At 42.5% G+C, this 20,025-nt stretch overlaps 1 long non-coding RNA gene across 1 annotated transcript; it reads right to left on the reverse strand.

The window, feature by feature from the left end:
- Positions 1–2,773: 2,773 nt before the first annotated feature.
- LOC110352902 (uncharacterized) lies at positions 2,774–18,665 on the reverse strand. The gene is made up of 3 exons (XR_002402659.4): positions 18,468–18,665; positions 16,415–16,556; positions 2,774–14,071 (listed from the first exon to the last, which is right to left on the reverse strand). It is a non-coding gene; the product is annotated as an uncharacterized lncRNA (long non-coding RNA).
- Positions 18,666–20,025: the final 1,360 nt, after the last annotated feature.

A 20,025-nucleotide genomic window follows, 5' to 3' on the forward strand; every position in this document is an offset into this window, starting at 1 on the left:
GTGTTTGGCCTAGCTTCACATCCTATGCAGAGAGCACTCGGTGTTAGTCCTCTGCACATTGAATCCCTCAGCAGGTCAGCATAAGCTGAGGCCTACAGTCAGTCCTGCCCTGGTTTGTTGAAGCTCCATGTTCAGCAATGTGCTCCTGCCTCGAGCGGATCACACCCTTGAGGTCATTCTCCCATATAACATCTCTACATTGGCAGGTAAGATTTTTTCTTCCCCTTTTCCTGCAAGGCAAAAGGGCCAGAGGGATCACTGGGATCAGGCTCCCCTTTGTTGGGATTAAGATTTGGGAAATGATGTCATTGGCATTCACAGGTCTGGTTGCAAATTAGGACAAGAGGGAATGGCTTTAAGTTGTGCCGGGAGAGGTTCAGGCTGGAAATGAGGAGACATTTCTGCTCAGAAAGAGCAGTCAGGCACTGGTTGCCCAGGGAGGTGGTCCTTGGGGGTGTTCAAGGAGAGGTTGGGCGTGGTGCTTGGGGACATGGTTTAGTGGGTGACATTGGTGGTAGGGGAATGGTTGGACCAGATGATCTTGGAGAGCTTTTCCAATCTTAATGATTCTGTGATTCTATAAAAATGAAAACTGGGAGCTGAAACTGCTTCACTTCTTATTCTCTTCCCGTTCATAAGCAAAAGCCACCCTCTGCATAAAAAGCAGCTGGTGAAAAGGAAACCTCTGAAATGGAGGTGTTCCTGCTTGACCTGAGACCAACAGCTCCTAGCCATTCTGAGGTGCCAGGTTGGTAAACCACTGACAAGTTCCATGCTCATCCTCTGCCTGACTCCATTAAGGTACGGCATACAGATTCATGCATAGTGTAGGAATCATTTCATTTGCCTTCTGTAATTTCAGAGATAGCCAAGAAGGGCAGATGAGTACATCTGGAGGGACCATCATCCCATCTGCCATATGCATTGCTTTTAGAACAGTAATTATCGGATACCTATGTTTTCAGGAGAAATGGATCCCATATGCAGACTGGGAAAACAAACCGCAGGGATGTTGCCCATCTTCATTTTCATGGTTTCTAGGAAGTCTGGCTTTTAGGTAGATATTTGTCTTTCTTTACTACTCTGTCTCCTCTAGGCTTTCCATTATACTGGCAGTGGTATCAGTACAGTCAATAGGTCAAGAACACTGACCTCAGTGATGCTAATGTAGGTGGACTCACACCCTGTGCTGCTGGCCCATATTTTATTGACTGACTGCCAGGCTTACATCTGTGAATATAACTTATGCAGGTGGTTATTCCTGTTTGCTTTACTCTCGTGCATAAGGGTTGCGGGATCAAGCCTGTTATCTACAGTGCTATATTACAAGAGACTGATATTGATGGAGCAGAGGTAGCAGCTGGCATGGGCTTTGCAGGACTCTGATAACACTCCCACCAGGTTTGCTCTGTCCTACTCAGCCCACCAGCATCACTAATGTCCTCGTGGGCTGCCAGATGCAGCCCGAGCTGTGCCAACAGCACGCTGAACTGCTGCCAAGGGATGCTAAACCTGTTTTCTGGTGAGGTGTGCCTCCTGCACTTTGCAGGTGGTGGCTAGCTCGGCTTTGCACACATGTTGGAACAAAACAGCTTTTCAGATAAAACCCAGTTTACCTTCACACTTGCCCAGCCTGTGAGGACAGCAGTAGAGCTCTTCTAGGGCTCAGTTTTCAGGTGTAAAATGGCTTGTGACTGGGCAAAGAGGGAGGACAGTATCAGGCTCCATAAACAAGGATGGAAAGGAGGTGTTGGCCCCAAGTTCAGCGTTTCTATGGAGCCTAAGGCCACAGCTGCAGGACACGGCACTATCACTTTTCCAGGAAGACCAGGCAGAAATGGCTGGAAGGAGGTGATACAAACCATCAGAGAGCCAAGAGCTCGCTGGTACTCAGCTGAATACAATGACAAATTACCTTCTGAGGCAGGGTCAGGGTTCACTGAATCCATTAATTTTCATGTGTTTCTCAGCACTTCCAAAAAGTCACCTTCTTTCTCTACTCATATGGCAGATGACTGTGCATTGGCAGGGAGAATAGGAAGTCTGCTGGTGAAATAACTCACTAATTTTAAGAGCATGACCTGGCAGAACTGACAAAGTAAAAACAGACGATAGCAGACAAAATGTCTTCCTACATCAATACTTTGCAGTCAGCTTTGTTGCATAAAAACCTCAGGCTTTTGTTGGAATGTAATCCAACAAAACACATTCCAAATGAATAAATCAGCTTTCCCTGATGCTAAGCTATGTGCAGAGTGGTGCTGAAGCATTCAGGGTAGCTATGGTGACAGTATCTTCCCGCTACCAAAGAAATACACTGGAATTAGAAAAAAGATTTGTGAATAACCAATAAATGTTCACCCAAAAGAGTTTGTAGAAGAAAGGGTTGCAAAGTTGCCAGACAGAAGTTGTTATTATAACACTATTTGGATGTTGTGGTCAAGTTCAGAAAGCAACCCAAAAGATTACATGCCTGATTTGCTTGGGGGGAAGTAACTGGGCTTAGATGAAAGCTTTTTGTCATTTGTAAAGGCTGTGGTTTATCTCTGCTTGCAGTTTTCAGCTCCTCTGAAAGCATTCTGCTGAACTTCTCACCCAGCTGGTGTTTGCTCACAGCCTGGATGGCCATGGGCTGAGCTGCCTTGTTCTCACTGCTTCAGGGACCTGTCCTACGCAGACCTCCAGAGGTCTTGGAGAGGATGAGTTGTTGAGGGATGGTAATTACTGTATGGTGGTGAGTGGCAACAGGACTTTTGAGATGAGTTTGTTTTCTGTTCTATGTCCCCAGAGCAAATTTCTAACATGATCTCCACTGCACATCAGGAAATTCACAGTTTGCATTGTGTTTTCCTTCACCCAGTCACCCAGCCCACCCACACCATAAGGGGATCCAGAAGTGTGCCCACGGTCCCACTGAGCTGTGTTGCTATTCAACAGCCATGAATACAATAATATTTATATGAATTTGTATTTATTTTGGGGAGCTCTATTCATATTTTTATGTTAACCTCTTTGAATTTAGCAACAACACACAGGCTTGTTTGCCTTACCTCATAGCTCATAGGGTCTTGAGAAACTGTTCTTGCTACGCCTGCTGAAACTTTCCATAATAAAGTAAGAGAAAATACGTAACAGGAGACGTTTGCAGAAAACCATGAAACTTCAGAGTCTGAAGTTTTCCCTTCCTGATGTGAGGCATCACAAAGCTCTTGGGAAGACCATTTTTATAGGAAGACTACAGATCACATCCACACATTCACAGGGCTCCATGAGGCACTTGGTTTTCCACAGAGTTTGTGCATTGTCATTGCGTGAAATCCGGCTGTCCTTCTCATCTGGAGGAATCCTCAAGGGAAAAAATAGGAAAATAAAGCTCCTGATTCTACAGGCACCAAGTATCACAGTGATGTTTGCCATTAACAGCTGTGGCAGACCGTGCAGTTCCCCTCCCCAGAGCCTCAGCTGGTTCTTGTGCCTGCCCCACAGCTGGTGGCTGGCAGTCAGCAGATGGCTCGTCCCTCTGTCTCCAGCAATAATATCATCAATTGAACTGTTTTCTGGGCAGCTTCCAGCCTGTTCCTGCAACCTTTCTGCTGGTTATTGAAATTGCCAAAGGTGCACACCATGATCATCCAGCAGCTGCTTCATTAATCGCGTACTCTTTCCTTGCTGTAGGACAGGTTGTTATGTGTGATATGTTTCTTCATTTCCCAAAGAGAGTCTGGAAGGACCTTAGCAAATAAAGTCAGCGCAGTAACACTGCCAGTGTGAGTATGTTGGTTTGGAGGAAAAGATCCTTGCCTGAAGCTCTTGAAAATATTATGTTTCTCTGTGTCACTAGAGAATAGCCATCACCAGTGTCAGTGATGTACCTGCAGGTCTGCAGTGTTTTCCAACAGAAGTTTGTAAAATTGAGGGTTGAACAGAGAAAGTAAATAGGGACAGATATCAATTGCCTCTTCCCAGCACAAATGAGGAGCAGTATGTAGCAGGTTCAAATGTAACACCACAGAGCCTTCCTCCTGCAACCTACAGCTAAATGCTTGGACTCTTGCTGCAGGGTGTTATGAATGATAAGATTTTTATGGGAAAAGATTGGGAAAGATAACATAGGAAAAATTTTACTTGGGATTTTACATGAGACAAGTGATTTTGTGAAGATGCCAGCTTACTCCACTAGATTTTCTGGATCAGAAGCACCAATCATTGCTTTCTTTACCTGGAGTCTGGTGGGATGAGCTGAGAATGCTGCTGGAGTATCATCAGTATCATCCCTTTTCTCCAGCATCCCAAGAGACCCCTCACCCTGCCATTCCCACTGCAGACACATCCCAGGAGTATGGTCTGCCCACACAACAGGGAACCAAACATGAAGCACTCCAGAGGAAAAATAAAAAAAAAAAAAAAAAAAAAAAGGATGATATTGGGAGTATTTCACCAGTTTACTCTAGGTGAGCTTTTTGGTTGGACTGTGCCTGCTGCTGTCGATATCAAAGGGAGTGCTGACTCCTGAATTTGGTCCACTTTTTTTTCTGAGTGTCCTGAGCCTTGTACTTAGGAGTTTTACTCCATGCCTCACTAAGAAAGGTTAGATTGTGTGGTTATTATTAGCATGCATCCAGGCTCTTAGCAGTGGTAGGACACAAGCAGCAGCACAACATGTAAGGACATCTGGTAATGTGACCTTTTGTTTGTGCCAGGGTATGGGCATGAGTTCACAGATACAGAAAGTACCTTAGACCTTTCTTCCCTCCCTTATTCTATTTACAACCTGAGTGTATTTAGGATATGGGGAAGTAAATCAAAGCTGGCTTTATTTAGTGCTGTAGCCACAGTTCTTACTTTGACCCCATCAAAATTTGTCTTTGTATCTGGATTCCCTTGGGTCATTGATTGATCATTTGATGCTAGAATTATGCAATCATCTTATTGATTTATTGACTTTTTTTTTTTTGCCTCTACAGTTACTTTCATGAAGTGATTCTTCAAATCAGTAGATGAATGGTCAGTATTCAGCATTCATTCTTACAGAGCCATTTTATGGTGTTACCATAAAATTCTGTGAGTGAACCCAGTATTTGTAACATATGAGCTCAGCTTGCTCATTAAGCATAGTTTTCATGCTTTTTCTTTTTTAAATACAGAATGATGATATAAAAATGTTCATCCAATAATAGAAAAGTAAGCAAACCAGTAGTAACATTTAGTAAGCCTCTACCATCTTTCACCTCAAGGTTTAAAAGTGCTTTATCAACTACTAATTAAGACAAAACCAGCAGGGTGTTACTGTAATGAGTACTGAGACATCCTGCTTCATGCTGAGCTGAAAATAGTCTTGAGCATGCTAATAAGGTTCTATTGTGGATCTCCCTGTGGTCACTATTAACAGGGGCTGAAATGTTATGAACAGGATGCGCAGCCAAACATTAATGTCAAGGTAAAAACTGTGGTTTACAAAGGCAACTGCAATAGCTTATTTTCAAATGCATCTGAGGAAAACAAAATTTTTGATCAATTTCTGTTAATACAGAAGTTTATTTACCCAGCTGGGGAAAGGATCCCCTCTTTAAAATTTTTGATATAGTTCATTATCCAAACCCCATCATATTAACTTTTACAATGTTCTCTTCTGAAATCACGTGGGAGAAGCTTTTCTTTAAAGCATGTTTACATCACCAAGTGATTTCAGGAGTTCGGGTTTTAGGTAAGGCACCAAATATTTAAGATATTTATTATAACATGAAGAAGACTAGCAAAAATTAGGGGAAAAATATTTATTAAACCCTAAAGCAGGTCTTGTTCCATATTCTCTTCATGGATCAATAGGGACATGAATTGCTATAAAACAACTTGAGCAAAGGGGTAATAAAGGTGATACTAAATCCTTATGTAGACATGAATGAAACCCATAGAGAAGAGCTGGTTTCTGGGTGGGGTGAGACACTAACTATGCTATAAAGAGCAAAGGTGCCACAGATATGTTTTAAAGAAAATTTGTGTTTCTACTTTCACCGTGAGCGATGTTTTGGAGTTTCTCTTGTTGCTGTAAGTACCCTGTCCCAGTGGCATTAAGCTTCAGCACCAACAACTGACAGCACGAATAAGGTCACAGATTTATGCTTTTGTGAGTATTCACTCATAAAGTAGGAAGGAGCATGAAACTTTCAGAAAAGAGATTTTCAAAGCCTTTAGTTATCACATGCTGGCAACCTTTCAGAGTTTACCCAGATCCAAGTAAGTATAACTCAATACTTGCTGTATTCATCACAAATTAAACTAGTCATAGCCCATCAAACATGCCATTTCTGTCTAAATTACAAATAGCTGCTAATGATTTCTGTTAACGAGCTTGTTCTACAATTATTAGATAGTGTTTCCAAAATACTTGATAGGTTTGTTACCCATCTGCTCAGGCAAGGCTATATTTTGATTTGGAACTTCTTATATGCAAACCACAGCCCTTCCACCCATAAAAGCTCAAGAGGTTGTTTCTTTAGCCCAAGGGTGTTTCTTTAGCTAGGCTTGATATATCGTTCTGGCTTGGTCTAATCATACGATATTTTTGCCATCCCTTTTACATAGCAAATAGATTAACCAATGACTTTCAAAATGATGAAAAATCCTTTCTGTCTCCTGATTCAACAGCAAAAGTAGACAGCTTAAGAAACCTGGAGAATGATGCCTGCTATTTTATTTTCTGCTTTCTGTTCAACTGGGAACATTTCTCTTCTTTTGTCACTTGACAAAACAAATATGCTCCCCTCAGTACTCAGCACTTGCCTGCTTTATGTGTGTGTAGGCAGCTCCCCTCGGAGTGAACACTTCACTCTCCGTTTTTGGTAAGCTGTGTCTCGTCCTTGCAAATACTGAAAACTCACCAAAATGATTTGTGCTTCCTTTCCACTTGATGACATTCCTGAATATTTTGCTTATGTTCATCCCATCTCTTACTTCCATAGTGTTGCTGGCGCAAAACTTGTGTATGAAATCATTGCAAACAGCACATTTATACCAGGGCAGCCAGGCATGCAGCACTGACCCTAGGGCTGAATGATGAAATGAACTGTTTAAACTTGGAGTAAAACATTCAATATTATTAACAATTTTTTTGGTGTGTTTATGCAGGGTGAGACAGGCAATGGACATCTAAGGCACTGCTTTCTGCATCTCCAAATATGTATCATTGACGAGAAGGTCTCCATTCAACAGTTTCCTCTTCCCTTCCAGATCCTGTGGCATAAGTTCATGGTGCTGGGTGGCAAACATATGGATAGAGTGTCCCCATAAAGAGGGGACAGAACCTCTTGGTTCAGCTCTTAAATTCCATGAATTTCATATGGGAAAAACAAACAAACAAACAAACAAACAAAACAAAAAAACAACACAACAAAACAAAACAAACAAACAAACAAGCAAACCCAAAAGAAACAACAATAAAAACAACCCTAGCATTCCTGCTTGTAAAGGCTGATTGAACCCATTGCACTTTAAGACAAATCCATTAAGGACAAAATCATTGATACAGGGAACAGCTGAAGAGGAACCACAGTTAGAAACAACCACAAGAAGCGGCCTTGGTGCACTGACCTACAGGTTAGATTCTAACTGTATAATTACAGAAAAGTCATGGTCTCTTCTTAAAATGCTCCTCACAGCACACAGCATTTGCTGGCTTAGCATTCTGCCATCTGTCAGGGAAAGTCCTGATGCATTTGCCTCTCCTGATACCTTTGGAGAGGTATTCCCTATGGAAGGCATGAGGAGCTGGTGAACATGCAGACTGTGAGCATGCTGGCAGTAGAGCTCCATCACTTTTGGCTAGAAAGGACAAGAGTCATTTAGAGATAAGGACTCCCTCTGAGATTCAGGGGTAATACAGCCTGGGACATCTAGGAATCATAGCATCATGAAAAATCATAGCATCATTCCTAAAGGCTTGTCCCTGTACATTTGGCTCAGTTTTTCTTTAAATGTACTGCTTCTTAGGAAGACAAACGAGCCTCTTGCTGTTTGCAAGAATATGGTGGCCTTAGGAGATAAAGCAGAGTTGGGAAGGTTTTCCTTCCATGTACAATAAATATCTTAGACTGCATGAGTCTGAGCCAGCAACCTGAATCTCAGCTGCTTACTAATAAGATAGTGTTAGTCCACTGTAACTGTTTTTGCAATCAGTTTTCTTTGATCACTAATAGTAATATTTTCTTATCATCAATGTAGGAATCATGAGATTATTCATATCTATTTATGTTTACATACGTCTATGTTTGTGTGCACATGTGCATGTGTGTAGATAATACTTTTGCAAAGCCTACATGTACATTATTTAAACTAATTTTAATATTTAAGTAAATATTAAAATAGAAGGTTTATTTTCTTTTTCTCATACATAAGCTCTCTGATTTCTCCCAGTCAGGACACTGAGATATTTAACATCCACCTCTATTCTACCCGGGCAAGATCTCCACTTGCAGCTGCCCGCTCTTTACCTGGGGCTCACCTCCTGGCCTGAAGGAGCAGGAATCTGTCCTGAGCATGACTGAGTGCAGTGAGGCTCCAGGCAGCCCCACTTTGTGTGAGCTGTGGCTTTAGCATTATTTCCAGAGTGGATGCTGTTTAATCACCTTTCAGTCAATACTCGAAGGTTGCTCTCTGCTTAAGCTAGGCACACACCTCAGAAGAGATATATAGAGCCATTATTTTAAAGCCAGTTGTTCACTTTTCCTTGCACAGACAAAATAATAATAATAATAAAAAAAAAAATGTAAGGAACAAAATGTGCTTAGCTGTTTTTGTAGATATATTTTTGAAGAGTGTAACTCAAATGCTGTGGAAACTTAAGGCACCTGGCTGGAAAACAGAGCAACTTTGTGCTGCCTTCAAAATCCCTGCGCTTTTAACTCTTGTATTAACTTTTCTGCTTCTCCAGCAGATATTGATTCTGTCAATTCTCATTTCAACCAGGCTGCACATGGGAGTAAAGTAAGGTCTGAGCAGATGGCTGACATGAAATGAACAGCAAATTATTGCACAACTGTAGGAAATTCAGTGCATTCTGCAAAGCCCTAAGTCAACATTCATTACAGATGCTAGAGCAACCAGACTCGAGCGACCCTTGAACATGTAGGAACAGACATAAAAGTATACAGCCTGAAGACTGAAATCCTTATTTCTATGAACAGAAATACTTCAGCAAGATTTCTATTGCTTGAACTTCTTGTTTCTCTTGTGAGAAAGAAATATTGTCAGCATACGTAGAGGGACCATGGAGAAATCCAAATTCTGCCTGTTCCCTAGCAAAGCTAGGGCAAGATTAGGCACCTGCCTTGATAACAGGAATACCTACAATCAGCATAGATGGAGTAAAAACATTTGTGCATACATAAAGGGATTTCTAGTCTTATAGTTTTGGGTCACAAGCTAATTAATAGCTGACAGGGGGTGGAAAGAAGCCTTCTTTCTGGACAAATCATTGCATGACTACCCTGGGGGACAGTTCTTCAACTACCTGTCCCCTCCAGAGATGGCTTTTCTCAGAGATGGAGGACTGGACAGTGAGGGCTGTATGGGGTAGAACTGGCATGGTAGTCCCTTATAAATTATGGCTCTGATGAATAAAAATCAGTAAAAACTGTGGTCTGCTCATCAGGAGACTGTGTTGTGGTTGGCATCTAGCTCAAATGGCTACATCCCACCTGTGTAACACCCCTTTGCTCTTCTGGGTAGGAAGAGAGAGGGAGAGCATCTTTTCTGGCTATCTGTGTTTTTTACATCTCTATATAACATGCTGCCTGATTTCGGTGGTGACTGAAGTCTTGCCTGAGCCAGAATTTGCCTAGCAGTTGCTGAGTTTGCAGCACTTTGAAAGCAAAAGGGTGAAAAGTGATGAATGGGGAGCAAGATGCATTTTTTTCATTAACAGGAAAATTAAGAAGTTGTTGAATGGTCTGGTAGTGCAAAATCCAAATGACAGGAGTTCTGACCTGAAGTCTTCCCTGTGCAGAAAAGGATAACTCAATATTGGAGCCATGGGTATTTTACTAAGGTGGATTAATGGACTACACTGAGTCTTTAGCTCTTCCTTAACAATACAGTGTCAGATACCATTAGTCAGTAATTATTAGCACTCTTGGCCTACATTCATGCTTAGCTGTCTATGTATATTCTGTAAAACTGTATCTTCTCCACTTTCAGCCTGATGAAAGATGCTTTCATTTGCAGGCAGAGCTGAGTCATCACACTTCAAACAGAGAATGAAAACGCCTGGGCTCAACACAGAGATCACTGCCTGTTCCCTCTAAACCTTCCTAGCCCAATAGGCACCAAAGCATCCTGTACCCATTGCAGGCTTTTAAGAGACAGGCAGAGTGATCAGGGCATGATAAGCTGGATGGCAGCTTTAACCCTCCCTATAGGTTTGCAGTCCTAGGGACTGGCATGGTTCTCAGCCTGTTGGCGCTGCTCTTTACTATAGCAGTTGTCAGAGAAGTCCAGGATGTGGGCATATGTCATACCAGCATTTCAAACAGCTACATGGATTTCTTCCCAGAGGGGAAATGAGATGGAATAGAGGATTTCCTGAGATGGAACCAGGTCTGCAAAATAGCCACAAGCTTACTAGTGAACTTCCACTTACATAGCATATGTAACAGCCCCTGCTCTGGAGGAAAAAAAATGGGCCAAACTGTACATGTGCCATTTAGAAAAAAAAATAAAGTGAGGAGCCAGCTTACTCAGTGCTGATCTTCACGATAATTCACCTTTTCACACACTGCATCTTCAAAAAGTTGGGGAAGGCATGAGACAAATGTCTGTGGCTCCTTGACTCTGACATTTCCTTCCCTTCTGAAGACCCTACAGGGACCACTAAGTTTTCAGCAGTGGTTGGGGAGAAGACGAAGTGGGGTATCTGGAAAACACTGGAGGTTTTAGCAGGAGGAGAATTTGTTTCTTTGTTGGGTTGCTCATTTTGGAAGAGATTTACACTCACTATTCTTGTACTTTAAAGGAATGAACAATTAAATACAGTGCATGTGATCCCACAGGATGATCAGGTTTTATGAGGAAGGAGGTGCTCTCCAGCACTCCCACTCCTGTTACCAGGGACATTGTTCAGATATGTTGGAAAGGTTGAAGTACATCATCCAGGACTGCTCTGGCACACAATGAACTCCAAAGATAATCACTCAAATGCTTGTAAATATGAAGATGATTTACCATGAGGTCAAAAAGAAAAGTTTAAAATAAGAGCTTAGAGATAGGCCTTCTATGAATACATTGCCATTATTAAAATCCACAGCTGGCTGTTAGAGTTGAGAGCAGTTAAATTTTGACACTTTGGAAGGAGAGCTGGTACACCTTGGAATGGCACTCCCACTGCTCAGCACCAGGCAGAGTTGTGCTCTGCCAGCTCCTGGGAGTGGAGCCTAGGCCTCCTGACAAATAATTTTTCATGCAAACTGGACAGACTTTGGGTTATTTGAAATACAGGGGTAAACTCCCATTTTAACTTCTAAGCAGCAGCTGCTTCGGGTTTATCTTTAATTCTTAGATTGCTTTGAAATGATCTTTGGTATAACAGAGTAGTAGAGAGGATTTTTAGGCCTTTATTTCACCAGAGACAAAGCTTGTGTGATTGTATTTCCTCTCGTTGTCAGCCTTTTCCTCCTGGTACTTCTCAAATTCGTCTTTTTGATGAGTCTTGACAAAGACTCAAAGACTTACCAGGGGAGCCTGGTAAGTGTCAGTAAGTTTCAGACAAGCAAAGAAGAGAGAGGGCAGTCCATCTCACCACCTTCATCACTTCTCACAGCCCTGGTTTCCTTCAAAACTCGAGGAAACTAAAAAGTGACATTTATATCTTGTGTTCTAGAAAGGAATCAAGTTCAGAGGAGCAGTTCCTTGAGCATTCAAGACACCATAAAAGAAGGATATTTCAGGCTCTTACTGCACCCAGAGAGGTGGCTTCTTGTTCCACAAGCAAGAAATGGTGCGTAAGGTTAATTTGTTTTTAGCTGCAATGCTGACTGCTCCCAAGCTTTTATTGCCATCATTCTGCCCACAGAACGATGATTTAACATGACTCAAACAGCAACACGATCGAGCCAGACTCATGGCCACATCTGCAGCAGTGCTGCCTCCTTTGGGTTCATCATCTGGGTGACACTGGACTACACTGAGCACCCCGTCAGCTCCCTACTCACCTTCCCATGTCCTCCTTCAAGAAGTACAAGGGCCTCCCTTTGCCCCAGGGTGCTGTAAGCCCCAGGAGCTTGCTATCAACACAAAGCACACCAAAAAGACCATGATGTGGTACATAAGTATCTCCAAGCTGGTACCAAGAAGTACCAAAAATCTCTTTTGTCCATCTCTTGGTCCATAACGTATGCAGGCTGAGTTGTCTGCAGCATTGCAAGGTCTCCAGGATATGTCTGTGCAAAGGAGTTTGGGTCCCACAGCCACAGCTGTTACCGTGCCATTCAACTGAGTCCAGTTTTGGCAACCTGCTGAGGGTACCAGGAGTCACCTCCCAGCAGGGCTCATTGCAGGGAAGGAACTCTGCATTCCCTTGTCCCTTTGGTCCTCCTCCAGCCCAGAAGTTTTTCTCCAAGGAGGCAGGGGAGTCACAAGAAGGTCCTCTCTAAAGCAATGCTCTGCTACAGTGATGGTGTTTTTCCTTGCCAGGGCATCGTGCCCAGGCAAGGGGATGCCTCAAGTGGATCCAGGTGCCTTACACAGCTGAGGTATTTGTGATTCACTTATACATCTTTCCAAGGGTGATTGTAACGAGGCTAAATTCACTCCCTGCCCTCCTCTTTTAGCATTGTCTGTTGTGATGTGCACCCTGCAATTAGGACCCACCACAATCACTCCTGGCCCTATTCATCATGCGCGGAGCAGAGCTGGAAATAATGACGCCAGCACAGGAAAGCTGAAGTCAGCAGAAACATTTCAGGGAGCAGAAATTTCCCCTTGCCTTTCTGTCCTCAGACTTGGGTCCCACTTGGGACCGCAGGGCGCCCAGGCAAGCAGCCAGCACCGCTGCCAGCTCTGCAGCTTTGCTCCCCACCCCAGGCGTAGCAGGAAACCTGCCCTGAGCTCAGGAGCTCACAGCTGACACACAGAGCTGAAAGGAGCTTGGAAAGCAGAGATTAATCCCTGGCACAGGCGTGTTTGACATTCCAGTGCTATTAAATCCGTCGGATATAAAAAGCACCGGGTTGTTTGGTTATTCTGCGGGTGAGCCCAGCGAGCTGGGTTTCTTCGTCGTGGGAACTGGAATGCTGTTGCTTTCTGATGCCATGACTCACTGTTTTATAACTCTGTTTAATCATCATTTCTTTGCTTATATCCTCACTGCATGTGCTTGGGTCAGAGCTGGGCAGCGTGAACGTGATTTTATTCCTCGTCTGGATTCCGTCATCAGGAACAGATATTTTTAGCCTGAGCTGCACTGCTGCTATTCTTAGCAGCTCGACTGGAGCCTCTTCTGCACTCTCCTGTCTTCTCCCCCTTGTGACTCCTGAGGCTTTTTACTTTCTCTCTCCCAGAGCTTGCTAATGAGGATATTGGGAATATATCACTGCTAGCAGGGGAGGGAGTGTCTTGGGATTGCAGGCATAAAAAGGCATAAAGAATTTTATTTTTTTTTCACACGATGCCCTAGGCCCCAGATATTATAAAAATGAATATGCTCAAGATGTTATGTAGGAAACCATCATCAATGAATTACTGTGGGGGAGGGTGTTTACTTTGAAAATAAATCTGTCCCCCTTTTCTTTTGTCATTCTCTGTAGCCATGTAGGATTTGGTCTGGACTTGCTTTGATTAAGAATAAAAAGGGGAAATACATACAGCCCCTGACCTCTTGCACTTGGATGGTGGAAGATGAAACAAAGCACAGGTGAAACGATGAGAGATCCCTCAAGGCATCAGCACCACCATCAAACCCAGGGCTTCTCAGCTGGGGATGAGGCTGCCTTTGCACTGTGGCTACAGTTCTTGCTGAGAGAAATTCTCTCATTTTCCCTCATTCTGTGCAGCCTCCTGAGAGAGCTGCTCATCTGAGATTGTGCTGTAGGGGGGAAAAAAAAAAGAAAATGAGCTGATAACGCTCCTTATTTTCCATTCTCTTCCAACAAAAGATATTAAACTAATGCCAGAAGTTACAATTTGAAGCCTTAATTAATTGTAAGAGGTTGACTTCCCTCATTTAAATCACCTAATGATTCAGCATTAGGGCAATATATAGAATCATAGAACCATAAAATGGCTCAGGTTGGAAGGGGCCCTAAAGATGATCTGGTTCCAACCCCCTCCTATGGGCAGGGACACCTCCCACCAGACCAGGCTGCCCAAAGCCCCATCCAGCCTGGCCTTGAGCACCTCCAGGGATGGGGCAACCACAGCTTCTCTGGGCAACCCGTGCCAGTGCCTCACCACTCCCAGAGTGAAGAATTTCCTCCTAATCTCTGATCTGAATCTCCCCTCTTAGTTGAAAACCATTCCCCCTTTTTCATTTCTTTGTCTGCACAATCAAGATGTTGCTCTCCATCTTTTTCCTTTAAAAAGCCACAATGAGGTCACCCCTGAGTCTCCTCTTGAAACTGTTGATGAGATTTCAGTGTCTCTGTAGGCTTGCTTCCCACTGTGACCCTTCCTAGCCTGCGATCCCCTCCATCAGCTGTACTATTTCAATGTTTGAAGCATCACAAAAATCAGTGATTTTCAGCTGGTGTTTGGCTATCCAGCCACTTAGATAAGAAAAAGGCAGGATAAGAGAGATAAACCCAAGGGCTTTTGGGGCTGTGCTGTGACATGACAGATTTCGGTCACTTACGCACAGGCACAGCATCCTGACGTTAGTCTCAGCTGGATGTGGCACGGGAAACGGGCTTCTCCTGGGGCTGCAGCATGGAAATAAAAGGAGAGATGCTTTCCGTGCTGAGTGAGTGCTGAGCCCGTGTCCTGGCACACAGCTGGGGAAAGCAGGCTTAACGAGCTGTCTCAAAAACTCAGCTTCCACTTGGAAAAACAATTAACAGAAAAATTGCAGCCAGCCTTAAAGAGAAAATGCATATTAATGCTGCTACCCTCTACTCCTACTTTCCTCCCACGGAGCCTATAGTGAAAGCAGTGGGCGTTTGTAACTACTGAGGGCGGCCTCAAGCGGCCCAGTTTTGGAGCTCTGCACTCTCTTATGATCCAATGACCAAATTAAACATAGCTGGGGACATACCACATCCCAGCTGTGCTCTAGAACATGCACTAGCTGATGATCTCCAAGCACAGGTTCATCTTTACTGTCCTTGCTTTTATTGTTATCCCCCTCTGACCTTATCAGCCATACCCAGTGCTTCATACACAGACCACACAGCACTGGCAAGAGTTGCAAATGCAGGTGAGAATTTGGAAAGATAGAGATTCATTTGGAGGAGTTTGGAAAGTATTCAGCAAGCAATATGTAGACCCTCAGGAAGTTTTGATGAATGATAATTATTTTTAGCTGTGAAACGGCACTTCAGCATTAGAGCTGCAATGGCTGTAATTTTAATTTCTTAATTAAAAGGTACACATAGACTTTTCTTTATAGTCAGCCTCGTGTAGAAACTTCTGAAGCAGCTTCAGGGTACTCCTGATAATGCCTGAAAACACGTTTCTCCATTGCAAAGCAAGAAGGGTGAGTTACTTGGGACAGAGCAGGAGAAAGCATGGAAATCCATTTTGGCTGTTTCTTATGGATTAATTATTATCTCCTATTCCATAAGAAATTAGGATTTGAAAGCATGCTCAGAAAACTACTTCTTTCTCTCATCTCTTGAATGCAATGATAAAGTTCCCCATAAAGGGGTAGAATTGTGCACTTAATGAAAATACACCGGTTTGGAAAATATAATTTCTTTGGTCTGGCCACCAGTATAATATTCTTGCTGAGGCAGCATGCTGCTGTAAATCATGTCAGTAGCATTGAGTGGCAGGTTTACTGCTTCTTTCCTTCTCCAACAGAGAATTGAGCGTTTCAGAACAGAGACTTGCCCTAATTACATGTTATTTTATGTGAATTGAAAGCTTGTTCTCCCTTTTTTTTTTCTAATCAATAAACAAATTTGGTTGCTTCCAACTTTGGCCTTCAGTTGTCACTCAAATTGGGATGATTCCTCAAAGACTGCAAATTCAACACTTTGCCTTCCAACCCTTTTGTGGCTTTCAGCCTCACTCATTTAATCTATCATCAGATGATACAGACAGTCCTTTTCTGCCTCTACCTCTTACTCACTTCAAATTTTGAGTCCTTTTCCCCCAGAATTATCTTGAAATCCAACTTCAAAGTGTCAAGGTGCTGCCAGAGTTATCAGGGCAGTGAATAAACACTGAGCAAGGTGTTCTCCAAAAGGACTGATGGGTTAAATATACTCACCTGCAATACACCAATATGTGTATGGAGGTCAGGTCACCCAGTCTCCAAAAGGATGCAGTACAACTTGAAACAGAACTGAGGAAGGCAACAAGCATGATTTCACAGCTCTGGTATAAGGAAAGGCTTTAATAGGGACCTCGGTCTGGAATTAAAACAACAGAGAGGGGATGTGACTGAGGTCTGTAAAAATATATATATATAGGAGAAGGTGGAAAGGAAAGAGTATTCGTTATTTTTCATAGTACAGACAATTCATTACTTTTCATAATACATAGGAAGAATCCAATTAATTTAGTAGGTAATGTGTTTAAAACAAAGGAAGGGATGTACTAGTTAACAGCAAGTACAACTTCACGGTTGGGCTTCTTAGAGGAGGTCAAATGTTAAAAACAGGCTCTGAAAGGGAACAGATAAATTCAGGTAATAGTGGGTTATCCCTAGCCATTAATCACAGTTATCTGGATGAAGTTTTTGTCAAAGAGATGATGAAAATACTAATTAAAACAGATTACAATTATTTCAGGTGGTTATTATGGCCTGGCCAGTCTGGCTCTGAGGACTAACACCCATAAGCACCAGGAGATGCTCCTGGAGCACAACTCGCATTTTGTTTCAGCTGAAGGAAGCCCAGGTCCTGTCCAGCAATGCTCTGAGACACAGACTGAAGCACAGTAAGCCAAGAGGATTGAGGGATTTGTTTCTAAAGTGCACTCGTGATCTGATCTGCAATGCACATGAAGGCTCATTATTACTCTGTTAGGGACAAGAGAGTTCCTTGACTTCAGTGGATTAATTTTCTTTCAAGGGGGAAGTGGGAGCTAGATTATCCTGTTCTTATTACTATGCAGATGGGATAGAGGCACAAAATCTATTTGGTGATATAAATATAGGAAATGGCCAAAAAATACAGTGACACCATAAAGCATCCATAGAGGTGAGCTAAAGGTGACCACGTAGGAAATAAGTTTGGGGTGGAAAGTAAGTTTGGCTCTCAAGGGTAGAAAATGGATTTTCTTCTCATGGCTAACACAATGGTTTGAAATTTTGTTGCTGCAGGGACCTGTTTTCACATTGTATGCCCTTTCCTCCTGATCAAACAGCAGAAATCCTAAGGGTCGTATGAGCGTTCACCAGTTCACAGTGACTGAGGATTAGACTCGAGGTCTGCATTTCCTTGCTTTCAAGTAATGCAGCACATAAAAGCTGCCTGGCTTTGATATACCAGAAAAAGGGAAATAAAACAGAGGAATGTGGAAATTATGAGGTTTGATCCTTTTTGATGCAAAAGTATACTGCTGTTTTCACAACTGTGCTGCCCTTCATGTCCTAGGAGCATATATAAAAAAAAAAAAAAAAGATGATGATGAAATTTTATTTCTCTTCAGCTACCAGCCTCCAGTCTGGAAAGGGTAAAGCTCATGGTTTAAGATGCAGAGAATTTGCTGATTCTTATGGTGGTCATCCTGGTTCCCAGGTGGTGTTATTTAGGGAATTTTATTTCCAGATGATATTTATAATAATTTCATCCTTTCTGTTTTTAAAAGTCTCTCTCTTCCCTTATTGCATGACAAATTGAAAACACATCAGAACAAGCTGTACAGGCTCAAGCAGCAGAAAGCTGAAAGAAAAATATGTTAAAATATTTATTAAAGCCTTAACAGGATTACATCAGTGACTGAATTTTTTGGCATGAGCAAGGATTTTAACTGCAGTTGCTCATTTCCACCTCACCTGGGAATGCTTTGTGGCGTCACGCATTTGTACAAAACATGAATTCTCACTGGCATCTTACTGAATTAGCTGTTAATTAACTGATCACTTAACATGGAAATCATATACTAAAAGCATGATAGTATTATTCAGTTGAGTACTACACATAATTTTGTGTTACGTTGATGATTTTCCTAGAGAAATATTAGGACACAGGTACAAGGTACGAGCAACATATTGAAAAGCAACAACAACAAAGCAAACAAAATTATAATTTAAGAAGCTACTTTGGAGTAATAGAAAGGTAAAGAAAAGCAAAGGAAAAACAGACCACAAGGCAGACCTGTTAGACTCGTAGCTGCTTCTCAGCAGGCAATCAGTCAGCACTGGGTTTATGTGGGAAGGGTTTGGTAGCAGGGAGCTCAAGGGGTGGCTCGAGCAGAGCCCAGCAGCTGCCCCATGTCAGATCAGAGCCAGCTCCAGCTGCTCCAAAAGGGACCTGCTGCTAGCCAGAGTGTTTTTAGTTTGCTTTTAGTTTCTCACTGTTCTAGTCCACTAGTGATAGGCAATAAATTATATTAATCTCCCTATGCTGAGTCTGTTTTGCCTATGATGATAATAGTTGAGCGATATCTCTGCCCTTATCTCAACAAGTGAGCCTGTTTTTTTCCTTTCCAGCATACTTTCTTCACTCCCTTATCCCCTCTTCTTTTGAGGAAGGGGAGAACAGAGCAGTTGTGGTGGTGTTTAGCCACCCAGCAGGGTAAAACCACCACACAGTCAAAAAAGAAAACATGAGATTGTTTATGAGATGCAGTATTCAGGGAAAAAAAAAAAAAAAAAAAAAAAAAAAAAAAAAAAAAAAGAAGCTCTGTTCCAAAAACAGATTGTGGTATGCAAGGAAGGAAAAAGGAAAGTATCAGCATTAATTTCACTGGGGTAGTGATGTTCAGATCCATGGGTCATTCCAAGTTCATGTTAACCTCTAGAAGTCAGCAATGTCAGAATTTTACAGCTCTTTACCAGGGAGAGACTGATACCAAGCTCAGCATACATCCTGACTGAATTCTGTAATAACTCCTTCAAAGCATCAGGTATGTTTTGAGGTTCTTATGAATTTGTTTTTACAAGCCCCTACCAGGGAAAAAGCTATTATCATTGCCATTTTGCAGGGGGGTGTCTGTGGCATAGGCAGATGAAGGACTTAACCACACAAGTGGCTACTGTTTTAGCACAGCCATGCTCCTTTTTCATACTTGGCACCTGTAGTAAACACGATGCAGTTTGTTTTCCTTTGATCCTGAGATGCTTCACTGGAATAAGTATCTTGCAAAGTTATATTATTACACATAAAGAAACCAAGACAAAATAGTTCAGCAGTCAAATAAAGCTAAAATTCTTCTGTTAAATTCAGAATTGCCTTAGCCAAAACAACTGGACAGTATCTAGAGGGGGAAAAGTTACTTCCAGTGCACTGAGTTACCGGTGGCTGAGAACCACTCCCAGTATGACAGGCCAGGGGTGAGCTCAGCCTTACAAGAATTTCTCTGAAAACTAAGAAGGCCCCGGGGGCCTTCTAGCCATCAGTGAGAGTTACGTGCCTCAGACCCTTGAAAATAGGGGTCCTGACTTTTTCCAGCAGTGAGGGTTAAAAAAAAAAGTACATCTAATTGAATCCTGCCTTTTCTCTGTCTTTTCTTCCATTTGCCTTACACATATTGTCATGCCTTGTTGGGTTGTGAACCAGTTGGTTTGTGATGCACAGGGCAAAACTGAATACAAAATAATCTTTCACTGCTTTCTGTAAGGTTATTTATGCATTGCTTTCAAAAATTAAGGGAGAGATTCACCTAACTTCAGAACTTCAGTTGCTTCTCTAAGGCAATCATATAGCTCCTTCT

This window comes from Anas platyrhynchos, chromosome 2 (genome assembly GCF_047663525.1).
Source record: "Anas platyrhynchos isolate ZD024472 breed Pekin duck chromosome 2, IASCAAS_PekinDuck_T2T, whole genome shotgun sequence".
Taxonomy (NCBI): Eukaryota; Metazoa; Chordata; class Aves; order Anseriformes; family Anatidae; genus Anas; species Anas platyrhynchos.